A 16,444-nucleotide genomic window follows, 5' to 3' on the forward strand; every position below is an offset into this window, starting at 1 on the left:
CTCATATGTATGGATCGTGATAACCCCTTCAGCATCAACTAATTCCTGAAGATGGTGGACTGAAGCGCCAAAAGTGGTATCTACACAATAAATAACATCATAAGGATCGCTGTAGGTGTTTCATTTTCTTACAGTGGTGAAGAGCCATTGTCTCCCAGACCTCCAGTCGCAAGGATGGGCATACAAAAATAATAACTGGATAACAGATGAAATAAATAAATGTATAGAATAGGCTATAAAATTTTAGATATGTAAGATGTGTGAAATTATAGAAATAGGAGCAAAATATTGTTTAAAAATGATTTGAAATACTGTACAAAAATTGAATTACAAACCAGCCCCCATGATTTTGAAGCTAATGAGATGTATATCAAAGAAGTTAAAGAAAACTAGGATAGGGACTTACATCTTGATAAGATAAAAGACTATCCAGGGAAAAGAGCTATTGCTAAGATATATCTAAATAAATTATGGCGAAATTTTGGACTAGAACAAAATATGAGTAAAACAGTGCAAGTGACAAATTTACAACAATTGTACGAGATTTTATTGGACGATCGATTAGATAGTATAGACACAGATTTTGGTAATAAGCATATGGTACAGATAACATACAATTTCAAGAATTATTTTGTGGAAAATAACAGAGCTACAAATACCTTATAGCAGCATTCACTATATGAACATCAAGGCCTAGATTTTTGTTATATTAGATAAACTAGAAGAACCTGTTAGGTATCATTGATGGTACAAAAACTGTAGACAAATATATATGTTTGGTGAATGGACAGATGAATTACAGGATATGGATTACAAATTGGGCTTCAACAAAACCAAAAAGTTATAATTTCGTGAAAAATGATAAAAGCTCTGTCATGAAGGTCAAAGGTTGCACTTTAAATTACAAGAATATTCAAAAGTTGAATAGCGAGTGTACGATGAGTTTCTTTGACTATGAAGTGAAAGAAAAGATACAATTAGAGTACAGTCAAATAACTAGAGATGTAAAAACTAAATATTTAATTGACTAACAAGTTAAGGAGAAGTTCTCATTTCAATATGAGAAAGGAATAGTTCTAGAAAATTAGCATACAGTGCTATACAGATGTTAAATTTTGTTAATAAATTTTTATTCTATATAAATGGAAGGCTTCCTGAAGAAGCTCCACAACACTAGCAATACTATTCTGTTTAAAAACATTAGGGAACTAGAAGTAAATTTTTTGTAAAAATGTTGCCTATTGCGAATATCTGAATACTAGACTTGGATATAAAAAGTTTTGGAACTGAATTATGAATTTAAAATTATTTTGCCACACAGACATTAGAAATTAATTAGTGTTTAGGCTTTTCAATTTTTTTAAGGAGGCAATATTTAACTCAGATGTAAAGGAATTAAGAAGCAGAAAAATAATAAGAATGACTTTCATTGTTTAGAATTTTTGCTGTGAGTTTTTCACAGTATTCTTGTGGGAGATAGCCATCCATCACGGAATTTGATGAAACATAATGTATAACATTTAAAATATTAATGGTAACTATATCTTAAATGTATTAAATTTGATTTATTTTTTACAATTAATATTTAATTTTAAAATTAATTTGTATTATTTTTATATCACAATAATCTCATGTTACATGGCCCTGTAACATTGAATTTAATGCATAAAAATCTGAAATCTTCACATTTTTAATGTTTAATATTATTAAATCGACAACATTACTTGATATCAAATTTATTATTTAATATTTCATTTTATTTTAATATATATAATTAAAAAAATATGATAGTTTCATGTGTAGTAATCATTTTATTTATGATATTTTAGTTATGGATGGTCTAGATTTAATTCTCCAAAATAATAAAAAAAATTAATTCTAATGCACTCAAAATAGCCATTATTTATACTTATATATAGAAGTAAGTGGATACATTCCATGCACTAGGGTCGTGTGCACTAGGCATGTTTTTAATGCACAACCCTTTTTATGAATTAATTAAATTAATTATATAATGTTACAAATTAATGAAATTAACTAATTACACTATATTTTATTATTTTCCATTTGTAAGGTTTCTTTATACCGAAAATCTTTAAAAATATAATACAATATAATTAATTTAATTTGTTTGATATAATATAGTTAATTTAAGTAATTCATAAAAAAGTTTTGTATTAAAAACATGCCTAGTGCACTCATTGTACTTATTTACTACTCATACTGTAGTTCTGTAAGAGAAATACATATTGATTAAAGATTCAAACACTAAATAACTGCTACTGATGGAGTTCCTGGACATTGTTAAATTTGTGTGTCATTAAGAGTGTCGTGTTTCTAGCCAGTTAATGAAGCCACTGCCTGTGGTGCTACCTGTTTCCCTGATCTATTTATTTTTTGTGAAATTTATCTTGAGGTGAGTTCGCTCAGCTGAGGGTTAAACCCCCTAATGAAACCAGTTCCTCTTCTTGCCTCCTGGCTGTTAATATGACAACCCAATATCACATTACCTTCCTATCATCTGTTGAAATATAAAGTTTGCTTCAGATTTCCCATCAGTTTGCATTAGATGTTAAAAACATGAAGATAATGTTTCTTGTTGAAACCACTGCTATACAGTCGATACATTATTTTAATTTTTACTTAATTAGGACATATTTCCTATTGAATGCAAGCATTGTATCCTCTGTCTGAAAGATTTTTTTGCACTGCCAAAATTGTACACATTGTACTGATTGCCTGTATTGTTTTCTTATGTTGGATTAAGCTTTTTTCTACATGTTTCTAATACTGAATTGAGTACATGCTCAGTGTTTCTGTTCAGACTATCGTTTTTCAACACAAAGGTGACAATATTGTTTCATATTAGGTTTTATAGTTTCTGCATGGCATTTACCTTTGCTATACTATAAAATATCACCACATCATTATACTACTACTACTATGTTAATTAATGTTGATAAGCTTCTTCCTCATTATTCCTTCCTGTTTAAATGTCTAGCGCAATGTAAGGAATGTCCATTAATACAATCTTACTTCAGAACTTAACAGCTCATGTATTACTCATTACTTTACTTCTTCAAATAACTTGTGATGGAAATGTAGTTCACCAAACAAAAATTTTTTGTTATCAAAGGAATGACTTCCTTGTTGCGTACTGACAAAATTCTTTTTAGTAAAATGTGGGCCACTCGGATCACCTACATTGTTCAGTTTTCTCTTACATCCTTACATCTCCTTTCACTCCTTTAATCATCTGAGCTGTCTGCTGAAGCTGATTTATAATCAGAACCTACCTTTCTTAACTTTATGACCACAGATACCGAATTGCGTTTGCAACATTATTCACCTGCCTTTTGTTGTTACCTTTAAGCATCATCCCTATCATGTGTATTTTTGTACGCATACACCACTTTGGTGTACATTATATCTGCATAGTGTAATAATGAATTCTTAGTTGTTGTGTAGTTGACAGTGTGGTAAAACATACTATACGTTTTTGTGTCATATGCTTTACTTCCACATCTTCCTAGTGTGTGTCAGCTTTTTTTTTTTAGATAGAGAAAAGTTTGCCACACTATTCAAAAGATTGACAGAGAATAGAATACTCCCTGGTGATACTTAAAGTAATTAGAACAGTTGTCAGTAAATCAGGACCTTGAAGTTTTCTAGTACATATTTTGTCTAGTGGCGAAGCCTGTGCTGTTTTATTGTATACTATTTCCTATGTATTATGTTCGAAGTCTCTCAGGTTATCAGTAAGTGACTTATTCATTGCCATGTTGCCTTTAACAAAATATACATCCTCATCATGATGTCTTTCTAGTAATACCATTTCCTGTTCCTCTTCTTTCACACTATCTTCATCTTCTAACTGAAAGCTAACTTTCTGAATTACTTCACAAAATCAGTTGATACTGTGATCTGCAGGTGTTATGTCACCATAATTTTCATAACTATTGACTTACCTTGTTCTCCTTGTTAGTCCTTTATTCTTGACTTAATATCCTTTTTCCATTCATAATCATTGATTTATAACATATCAATATTCAGGGACTCATCATCATTTATACTTAACCTTAGTTTATGAAGACAGTCGCATTCTGTGCAACACACTGAAACGTTACTCCTCTCATAATTTAAGTTTCCACTTAACGTTGTTCTCCACAGCAGATTCAATCACTTCAACTACTTTACTTGTACATACCTTCTCCATCTCCTCTATAAATATCATGTTGACCTTGACTTAGTGGTTGTAAACCCGATTCTCATCTTTTAAATATTTTCCTTCTTCACCTATCTGACCAAAGATTACCATCCTGAGTCTTCAAGGGACTCAAGATATTTTGGGTCCCTTTTATATTTATCATCAATCGTCATATAGTTGGTTACGAATTCCATATATATTTTTAACGATTCCTTTAATGAAATTATGTGGAACGAGTCAGTTTAGTGGATGTGTATTGTAGTGTTAACATTGTAGAACATTTAATTTTAGTCGTATAACTATACTTTAAACATTTTTTATGTGTACAGACTGTCGGTTTTTAAATACACATTCGTCCATGGAATAGAAGGAGCTGTCCAAGAGACATGATTTTAGGTTTGATTTAAAATCTTCTTTGATTCCTGTCAGATATTTTATCTTATTTGGCAAATGTTCAAAGATTTGTCTTGCTGCATATTTCTGATCCACTGACAACTTTAATGATTGGTAATAAAGGTTTTTTTCACTTTAGTGTTGCAATATGGACCCATCTGTGCTTATTAAATTATGATGAATTATTTATGACGAATTTCAGTACTGAATATGCGTAATGTGATGGTGTTGTTAAAATGGCTAACTCATTGCAGAGAGATGTGTGGGTAAACACCGCATATTATCTTACTGCTCTCATTCCTGCACTCAAAAATTTCTTTCTATATGGTGGGTTACTCCAGAAGATTATTTCGTAGTAAATTATTGAGTGAAAAAATCAAAATATTTCAGGAGATTACTGTGTTTGTTTCCAACTTTATCAACTGTATGAAGAGCAAAAGAAGCTGAACTTAATTGCTTAAGAAGCTCAGTAACATACTTCTTCCAGTTCAATTTTTCATCTATATAAAATTTGTAGTATCCTGCCCTACATACTTATTTATACTCATGTACTACATCGATTGTTGGTATGCGTCTATCTCTTGCAGAGAACTGAGTATAGTCTGTTTTTTTTCTTTTTTCTGAGAATCATTTTCTTTGAAAAACATCATTTATAATGTGAGACTTTAGTTTCTCCTGTCGTATACAACGTTCAAATAACTTAAGAGACAGCAGCAAGGTGACGTCTGCACCTGCCGATATTTTGACAGGGACACATCCCGCCATTTTCAAGGCTAAACTCCAGTTCTGCCCTGAAAATGTCAGGGTGTGTCCCTGTCAAAATATCGATGGTTGTAGACGACGTCATCTGGCTACATTCCTTTAAATTATTTGAACATAATTTACAATCTGTTGCATTCCATATTATTGGAATTACCATAAGACTAGTATCGTTTGCAAAAAGTACCAATTCTCCTTGTTGATTGTTCAGGTCATTCAGATATATAAAGAATTGGCATGGACACGAAATTTAATCATGTGGGATTCTCATTCTGACTTCTTATCAATCACTAATTTTCTATCTGTTCAACACACTTTGAATTATTCAGCAGGACGGTCTGCATTCTTTGTTAAGCATGTTTCAAACCTGCTGTATATAAAACCATAAATTCCATAAAACTTAGAATTTTCTAACAGAGTAACATGAGCTATAGACTCAGATGCCTTGGAAGGATCACAAAAATCCAGCTGGGAATATTTTATCATTTAAAGCTTGTACTGTTTGGTGAGAGGGTGTACAAATAACATTATCAGCTGAGCAATCCTTCTGGAATCCCAACTGTGATATTCCAGGTAAATTCTTTCAACTTAAGTGTGAGACTATTCCTTGAGCACATTATTTTTACGAATACTTTGGCAAAAGATGACATTAGGGAAATTGGATGAAAACTGCTTAAGTTTTCCTTGTCACATTTCTTATGAAAGATTTAACAATTTGCATATTTTGATGTGTCTGGAAAAATTCCCTATGTCAATATGCATTACACATTTGAATAAGAACGTTACTTATTGTTTTGGAACAACTTTTGAGAATTGTGTTTGAAATTCCATCAACTCCACATGAGCTTTTGTTTCATAAAATTCTTGTAATGCTATTAATTTCATTGTACATGTCGGCGCTATTTCTAGTTACTTTAAGTTTTGTGGAATGGAATTTCAATACATTCTCTTGCTTCTTCACCTAAACCATTGAACCAATTCTTACTGCTACATTTAGGAAGTGATTGTTAATAGTTGTCTTAACTTGTGAGTTACCAACCAGAACATTTTCGTATAGTTTAACTGTTACGCTGGCAATGGCCTTGCCGCTGTGGTAACTTCGGTTCCACTCTGTGTTGTCGGGCTGGGCTAGCACTTCATTGGTGGGCCGTCCAGTCTGCCGAGCACTGTTGGCAGTTGGTGTGCACTCAGACCTTGTGAGATAAATTGAGGTGATACTTGATTGGGACGTAGCAGCTCTGGTCGCAGAAACTGACTACAGCCTGGAGAGCGCAGCGCTGACCATGTGCTCCTCCATATCTGCAACCAGATACTCCTGTGGGCTGAGGATGACACGATGGTCGTCGGTACCATTGAGTCTTCAAGGCCTGCCCTGATGGAGTTTAGTTTCTAATTGTTATGCTAACTGGATGTCCTGTCTCCTGCTTGACAATATCTCATGTATTTTAATCTTAGTAATCACATAATTAATTTCTGTCAGACTGTACATACTGCCTGACAGTCTAATGTCTTTTTTTCAGACACTACAGCTCCTTTTGTAGTATGCAAATAATGTGAGAGCTTGACTTACTCTGCTCTTTTTACAGAGTTGGTCAGGTAGAGTCTGAAAAGCATGTAAGGTTGGTGCAGGATGGGCTGTGCTGAGAAATAATTGTTAAGAAAAAAATCTATACCTTGCTCCACGTCCGAGTTATTTACCGTTGAAGCTAGCCAATGATGTTGTTTCGAGACCAAATTCAAGCACTTGCAAGCGCTAAAATGCGATAATGCACAGATATCCGTGGGTCCGTGAGTTACCACGTGTTGAAATGCTCGCTACCACTTAAAATGTTCCTTTTTTGGATGTGATGAATTAATGTTAGGTGAGCAAAAGCTACTTTTGTTCGATTTGAAGAAATCAAAAGACGACCCTATTTGGCGGCACTGCAGCTTGCACGTTTCTTGAATCTGCTCGCACAGCAGCCTGACTGGCTAACTTCAATGCAAAACAGCTCGGAAATGCCACAACGTATTAGGGTTTTTTTCTTGAGAACTGTCTCTCAGCAGAACCTTCCTCCAACAAACTCAGTAGTTTTTCGTACTGTTTCTGCCAAGTCTCAATAATTTCCCTGTTCCTAGTACATGAGATTTTAATTCTCTGAGTTGTCTACAGCATACTTGTTCCTTTAGTGGATTTTCTCGATAACTTTTGAGGAAAGAAACTTTCTGCCCGCAGCTCGTGGTCGTGCGGTAGCGTTCTCGCTTCCCACACCCGGGTTCCCGGGTTCGATTCCCGGCGGGGTCAGGGATTTTCTCTGCCTCGTGATGGCTGGGTGTTGTGTGCTGTCCTTAGGTTAGTTAGGTTTAAGTAGTTCTAAGTTCTAGGGGACTTATGACCACTGCAGTTGAGTCCCATAGTGCTCAGAGCCATAGCCATAGAAACTTTCAAAAATTGACACAAATTTGCTATGGCATAAACTGGATTTGAGAGTCTCTTAAAATGTTATATCCTGTTCTTACCAATAAGCGTCACTGCTTTGTATAAATTTACATCAGCACTATGAAGTACCATATTGTTTATTTCGTTAGTTGTGCGTCGTGATGAGGCAGTCCATTAACAACTGAATGCACATTAATTGTTTCAGTTTTAGAACTGCCTACAAAAACATTATGAGCCAGTGTCCTACTATCTTGCTGCACACGACTTAGAAAATCGACGACTGAAATTAGACTGAAATACTCAAGTAATGATTTTAATTCGCTTGCATGACCGTATATTTTAAGAAATCTGCATTGAAATGTCCACAGACTACTGAGTTTTTCTTATCGCCTGATAGGTAGCCCTATAATGCATCTAGGGTTCGCGTAAACAGCTGAAAGTTTACCAGAGAGGATCCGTAGTATTCTGTAGTTATAGTTCAAAAGCACATGCTTCTAGGTTCTGATCAACACAAAAACTACATTATTCAATGTTTTTGAGCTTGTATGAGGTAATATATAGTAGAGCCACCACGAGATAGGAGGAACTCAGAGTACGTGACATTTTCGTACTTTCAATTAATCACTAATTTATGGAGTAACATGTGATTCTTGTCAATCCATATACGAGTATTGAGGGCGTTTCCAGAAGAACAGTGAATATTTGAGGAGTTGGCGGTAGAGACTAATACGAATGAAACGTTCCATTATAGCCTGTATCCAGTTGTTACAGTTTACAGAAAAACAGCTGGCTGCAGAGATAATTTTTCATTTCCACTTTTGTAATCCAGTTTCAATGAGTTTATTTACCAAGTCATTTATGTCTTGAAATGAAACGGTGTTTGAGAATTCCCACTAAAATTTTCTAGGACTTGTAGAGGGTGATGACTGGATGTTGTGTGATGTCCTTAGGTTAGTTAGGTTTAAGTAGTTCTAAGTTCTAGGGGACTGATGACCATAGATGTTAAGTCCCATAGTGCTCAGAGCCATTTGAACCATTTGAACTTGTAGAGGAAAATGTGTACATAATATTTTGAACAGGAACCTATGTCCGGAAACGTACCGTTTCCATGCTACAGCCGTTTGGAAACATGTTTGCTAGATAAGTAAGCAACAGGGTAGTCACGGTGTGTGTGTGTGTGGGGGGGGGGGGGGGGGACACAGGTGCTTACATCGGAATGGCTGGTGTCATTTGACGTCTGTCCTATCTCTCTCACATTGTTCGAGTCTCGTTCACGTGTCTGTGAGTGTTAGAGATGGTATTGAGTATTGAGTGTTGGAGATGGTATGGGTGTAGTTGTTGGTCATCCACAATGTACTGGGTGATCAAAAAGTCAGTATAAATTTGAAAACCTAATAAACCACGGAATAATGTAGATAGAGAGGTAAAAATTGACACACATGCTTGGAATGACAAGGGATTTTATTAGAACAAAAAAAATATAAAAAAAACAAAGTTCGCAAAATGTCCGACAGATGGCGCTGGACAGCAAAATGTCAGTGACCGCGCGCGACAATCGTGTATAAAAGGAGCTGTAATGAGAGAGAGAATCAGATGCGCCAGCAGTCGCACCATATTGACGTTACCTGAAAAGGCGCTTTTAGTGAAGCTGTATTATCAGAATGGGGAATGTGATAGTTCAGCGTTACGATCCGATCGCCGTAGGAAGGGGATTCGAACGGGTAAAGGTCCGTTGACAAATGAAGCTGTGGCGAGAATGTTTTCGGGTTGTTTAGACGAAAGACCCCGTAGTGGCCGACCGAGCAGAAGGCGCAATGCAGCTGAGACAGTTCAGGAAGAAATGGAGACTGTAGCGGGTTCGTCTATGCACGGGGAAGTCAGCGCTCGTGCAGTCGCACGTCGCACCGGCATTCCATACACTACTGTTTGGTTGGCACTTAGGCGTACCCTCCGATGCTACCCGTACAAAATCCATCGGCATCATGAACTGTTACCTGGCGATTTAGTGAAGCGGAGGGCATTTGCGGTGTGGGCGTTTCAAAAGATGGCGGAAGATGACGATTGGTTGAGTAGCTTGTTGTGGACCGACGAAGCTCATTTCACGCTCCGAGGGTCTGTCGACGCCCACAGCTGCAGAATTTGGGCTACCGAAAATCCTAGAACCGTCGTGGAAACTCCATTGCACGACGAGAAAGTCACGGTATGGGTTGGATTTACCACATCTACCGTTATCGGGCCTTTTTTCTTCGAGAAAATGCGTGATTCTGGTTTTGTAACTGCTACCGTGGCGGGTGAGAGGTACGCCGATATGTTACAGAATCGCATCAACCCCAGCCTGGAACGTACGATGTTTATGCAGGATGTCGCTCCACCCCATATTGCTAGTCGCGTGAAAGATCTCTTGCTTGCGTCGTTTGGTGATGATCGTGTGCTCAGCCGCCACTTTCGTCATGCTTGGCTTCCCAGGTCCCCAGACAGTCCGTGCGATTATTGGCTTTGGGGTTACCTGAAGTCGCAAGTGTATCGTGAGCGACCGACGTCTCTACAGATGCTGAAAGACAACATCCGACGCCAACGCCTCACCATAACTCCGGACGTGCTTTACAGTGCTGTTCACAACATTATTCCTCGACTACAGCTAAAATTGAGGAATGGTGATGGACATATTGAGGATTTCCTGTAAAGAACATCATCTTTGCTGTATCTTACTTTGCTATGCTAATTATTGCTACTCTGAAGCGCCATCTGTCGGACATTTTTTGAACTTTTGTATTTTTTCGGTTCTAATAAAACCCCATGTCATTCCAAGCACGTGTGTCAGTTTGTGTCTCTCTATCTACATTACTCCGTGATTTATTCCGTTTTCAAATTTATACTGACTTTTTGATCACCCTGTAAAAGACGGTGCTGGAGCAACATCCAACAATCGCTCATGTGCTCATGGACGGGTTCTTTTCAGCGTGATGCAATACGGCCATGGCCAATTCGGGTGCGCGGTGTCTCCTTGGAGAACCACAGTCACGCCTACTGACGTTGGGGGTACCCCTCACTGGAAGCCGTTGCGTAAGTGTGACGAACAGGGTATGCGATGGAGTCGGACTTTGTGGAGAACGATCTTGATAAAGGCGTCGAGCAGCTCTTCATTTACCGTGAGCATCGCTCTTCAGAAGGATCGTGTCGGTGTATTCTGAAGACGTGCATTCAACAGTGTTGCTCTAACACTCGTAGACACGTGGATGAGGTTCGAACCAGGTCAGAGAGGTAGCACAGAAGTCAAATGCTGTGAGCCAGTCGGACGTAAGCAACCCCCACCATGACTACTCTGTTGCATACCTACCAAGCAAAAATGTTTTCAAACGGCTGCAGCACGGATACGGCACTTTTCCAGACATGGATACCTATTCAAAACACAGGATGTGTCAAAAAGAATCTTCCGATTTCAAAAAATCATAACCATTATGTAATTTCAAATAAGTGCATGAAGAATGTGCTGTCGGGAACAGAAAACTCTCGAGTTTTACATGGTTCCCGCTAGGTAGCAGCAGTGTGCGTCCACGTAAGTTCTGGTAAAAATGGTGTCGGTACAACAGAAAGGGTTTTGTGTGCTACGTTTTGCGCAGTGCGGGTCAGTAATAACTGTTCAGCGTGACTTTCGCACTAGATATGGTGTGGATCCTCCTACAGCATACAGCATTACACGATGGCATGAATAATTCCGAGAAACACGTTGTAAGAGGTCCATGACTAAGGAATTTGTTGCTAGCCCACTCGAGCAGATGTAATTTCGATGGATTGCTCACGCGCTTCCTGCGATGTGTAAGCTATAAGAGAATCTCAGACCAGAGAGCAGTGTTGTATGCAGGAGGAACTGTGTGGTAGTAGGAATAAGTAGTAGTTTTCAGTCTGGTGTATCGAGTTGGCTGGGCCGGTAGTGGGAGCGATGGCGGTGCCTGAGCGTTGTAGTATAAGGTAAAAGCAGCCTCGCGCATATGTGGATTGTTATATCAAAATGGCTCTGAGCACTATGGGACTCAACTGCTGAGGTCATTAGTCCCCTAGAACTTAGAACTACTTAAACCTAACTAACCTAAGGACATCACAAACATCCATGCCCGAGGCAGGATTCGAACCTGCGACCGTAGCGGTCTTGCGGTTCCAGACTGCAGCGCCTTTAACCGCACGGCCACTTCGGCCGGCGATTGTTATATCAAGTTCCATGTAAATGCTTTTAAAAAGAAATCTCTTAATAATAATCTTTCTTATAAAAATTAACTTTTGACAATCATTCAACTCATTTGAAAGATTTCACTAATTTCTCCAATCCATGGTCATCCTGATTATTGTAAAGAAAAATCTGTTGTTTCTTTTTATACATGACAAATCTATCGGCCAGCATTTCACTGAGCTGTGCCAAAAAAAAAAAAAAAAAAAAAAAAAAATCTTATAGGAGCAGATATATATGCGTTATCCGGCGACCTTATTGAGATAAGAATTTTCAGTTTATTCAGAATGATCTTTCGGGGCCATGACGCAGCGCTGCTGACGTCCAAAATTTACCAGTTTAAATTCACAGTCATTATTGAAAGGTTATAAGTGAGCGACAATTTTATTGAGAGGTTAATCACATTGTATTATTGGTAGGTTACGGAATTCATTTATTGGGAGGTTACGCTGAATGTGAATTATACAATTATATTTTTTATCTTTTGGTAGGTTACGATAATTTATCTGTTGGGATGTTACAACGTTGTTTGTGTGAAGGCAAATTGCTGGGCCGTCCCCGAGCGTCTGACACAGATATCGAACGCATCTGCCATTGTTTCCCAATCCGCAGAAATCCGTTCGCTGTCTGCCTCGACAGTTTAACATGTTCCCGATGTCCGTCTGGCGTGCGTTGAGTCAACGTTTACACATGAAACCATACAAAATTCAGCTACTGCAAGCTGTTCGTGGAGGTGACAAACAACAACGTGTGCAGTTCTGTTCAAATGGTTCAAATGGCTCTGAGCACTATGGGACTTAACTGCTGAGGTCATCAGTCCCCTAGAACTTAGAACTACTTAAACCTAACTAACCTAAGGACATTCACACACATCCATGCCCGAGGCAGGATTCGAACTTGCAACCGTAGCGGTCGCGCGATTCCAGACTGTAGCGCCTAGAACCGCTCGGCCACTCCGGCCGGCTGCAGTTCTGTAAGTTCGTTCTTGGAAATATGGCCTCCACGCTTAGTGTTTAGTGACGAGGCAACACTCCAATTAAATGGAAAGGTGAATCGTCATAATGTGAAAATACGGGGTACGGAACAACCACATGAAGTTTTACTACATGAGAGGGACTCTCCAAAATTTAGTGTGTGTTGTACAGTTTCACAAGAAAAAGTGTATGGTCCATTTTTATTTGCCTAGAACACTGTTACAGGAAACACGTATCGCGATATGCCTGAGAACTTTCTTCTCCCGCAGTTGGAGACTGATTCGAACAGGATGGGGCACTGCCACACTGGTGCCTGGAATTGCGGGAGTATTTAAATCTAAGGAGTACTGAGACACGGATCGGTCTTATTGGGCCAAATGATTGAGCCTTACATTACTTGCCTCCAAGATCACCGGACCTGACTATATGTGATTATCTCTTGTGCGGCTTTTAAATGACTCTGCTTATGTGCCTCCGTTAACAACAACAGTGAATGAACTGAAACATCGCATAGCAGCAGGTGTGTAAGTTGTAGCTCAAGACATGCTCGCTGCAGTGTGGGAACTACTGCATTGACATATGCCATGCATCTCAGGGGTTGCGTATTGAACACCTAGGAAAAGGTATGAAAAAAAATTTTCATCAAAAAACAAAATTCATTTTATATGTTTTTTAGTTTCGGAACTATAGATGTGCCAAATCGGATTATTCGTTTTGATACACCCTGTATTATGTACTCATTCCCCTCTATGAGACCTAGAAGTTTGTGACTGGAATTTCCTAATAGCCTACATGTATATGTTTTTTTCAATTATTATTATGGTATGGCAGACAATTTGTACAGAAACCAGATGGCAGTTATAAGAGTCGAGGGACATGAAAGGGAAGCAGAGGTTGGGAAGGGAGTGAGACAGGGTTGTAGCCTCTCCCCGATGCTATTCAATCTATATATTGAGCAAGCAGTAAAGGAAACAAAAGAAAAGTTCGGAGTAGGTATTAAAATCCATGGAGAAGAAATAAAAACTTTGAGGTTCGCCGATGACATTGTAATTCTGTCGGAAGCAGCAATGGACTTGGAAGAGCAGTTGAACAGAATGGACAGTGTCTTGAAAGGAGGGTATAAGATGAAAAAAAGTCGAATTGTCCGCAGCTCGTGGTCGTGCGGTAGCGTTCTCGCTTCCTGCGCCCAGGTCAGGGATTTTCTCTGCCTCGTGATGACTGGGTGTTGTGTGATGTCCTTAGGTTAGTTAGGTTTAAGTAGTTCTAATTTCTAGGGGACTGATGACCATAGATGTTAAGTCCCATAGTGCTCAGAACCAATGTAGTCGAATTAAGTCGGGTGATGCTGATGGAATTATATTAGGAAATGAGACACTTAAAGTAGTAAAGGAGTTTTGATATTTCGGGAGCAAAACAAACGATGATGGTCGAAGTAGAGAGGATATAAAATGTAGACTGGCAATGGCAAGGAAAGCGTTTCTGAAGAAGAGAAGTTTGTTAACATCGAGTATTGATTTAAGTGTTAAGAAGTCGTTTCTGAAAGTATTTGTATGGAGTGTAGCCATATATGGAAGTGAAACGTGGACGATAAATAGTTTAGACAAGAAGAGAATAAAAGCTTTCGAAATGTGGTGTTACAGAAGAATGCTGAAGATTAGATGGGTAGATCACATAACTAATGAGGAGGCATTGAACAGAATTGGGGAGAAGAGGAGTTTGTGGCACAACTTGACTAGAAGAAGGGATCGGTTGGTAGGACATGTTCTGAGGCATCAAGGGATCAAGAATTTAGTGCTGGAGGGCAGCGTGGAGGGTAAAAATCGTAGAGGGAGACCAAGAGATGAGTACACTAAGCAGATTCAGAAGGATGTAGGCTGCAATAGGTACTGGGAGATGAAGAAGCTTGCACAGGATACAGTAGCACGGAGAGCTGCATCAAACCAGTCTCTGGACTGAAGACCACAACAACAACAACATGGCAGACAATCAGTTAAGGTCGAGCTAACCGTATCACTCCGTGGATATCATATTCTCTTAAACACGTGTCCATAGGTGTGAACGTCTGATGGTTTCTACTCTTCCCTTTGGGAATATTTCCAGATACTGTCGTCTTGATGATCGTGCATTGTCCTCTGCTGCACCGTAGAGGAGTCGCACATCCGCGTATTCACTGTCTGGGTGCGCCGTCGAAGCATATACAACGACTACAATCTGTGCTCTACTGACAGAATGAATGTACGAAGTACGTCTGGTGCCGTTACGCTTCAACAGCGTACGACGGTCCACGCCGATGTCAAGTAATCAAAGGCATTTCATGCCAGAATCAACCGATCAGTGGAGATGTTTGTACAAAGCAACATCAGTCGATATGCAGGCGAACACGACACGTCAGAAGCCTGTATTTGGCCCATGGTTTAAAGCCTACCACAAATGACATTATGTATCATATCTCGGAAATAAAGCAGTTTCAGACCAAACTTTATTTAACACTTTACTCGCATTTTGATGCATACACTACACCCATGAATTACAGGGTGAAAAGTATTTTAACCGACAAACTCTGAGAGGTTGTACGGGATATGAAAACAAATATTTTTCCCTAATGTCATTTTTTCCTATGAGGATTATTTAAACCGGTAGAGGCCGTATTACGCTCTTCAGTTGTTAGATGGCGTTTTACGATCTTCAGTTGTTAGAGGGCGTATTACGCTCTTCAGTTGCAGGCAACTGCTGTCCACCCGTGTAGTAGTGCACTGTCTCTGTTTACTAATGGAGCGATACACCTGGAGTGAGTACACTGATACGGTTGGTGCGTACTACGTAGCGCACCTCAACGGACGAGTTGCACAGCGGGTTTATCAACAACAATATCCTAATCGCCGTATCCCGCATCATACGACCTTTGCTGCTGTGTACCAACGTCTGCAAGAGACCGGGTCATTTAGCAGATTACCTGGACGGGGACGCCGTCGAACGGTAAGAACGCTGCAATTTGAGGAAGCTGTCTTGCAGCACGTGGAGCGGGATCCTTCAATCAGCACTCGTGCAATTGCACGTAACATGGGGACGAATCAGACGAATGTAAGAACAATCCTTCGAGAGCAGTTGTTACGTCCATTTCACATACAGCGGGTCCACAACCTGGAACCAGTTGATTATCCACCCAGAGCACAGTTTTCGCAGTGGTACCTGGAACAGTGTGAAATGCATCCTACATTTCCATCGTCTGTGTTGTTTACCGATGAAGCAACGTTTGGGCGTGATGGAGTCTTGAACATGCACAATTCTCATGTTTGGAGTGAGGATAACCCACATGCTACAGTTACTAGCGCCAATCAAGTGCGGTTCTTCGTTAATGTGTGGGTCGGTGTTGTTGGGGACTGTTTAACTGGGCCGTATCTGCCAGCTAGGCCATTAACTGGCAGGCACTATTACAATTTTCTCGCCAGTGCATTTCCAGAATTGCTGGA

Source organism: Schistocerca nitens, chromosome 10 (assembly GCF_023898315.1).
Source record: "Schistocerca nitens isolate TAMUIC-IGC-003100 chromosome 10, iqSchNite1.1, whole genome shotgun sequence".
Taxonomy (NCBI): Eukaryota; Metazoa; Arthropoda; class Insecta; order Orthoptera; family Acrididae; genus Schistocerca; species Schistocerca nitens.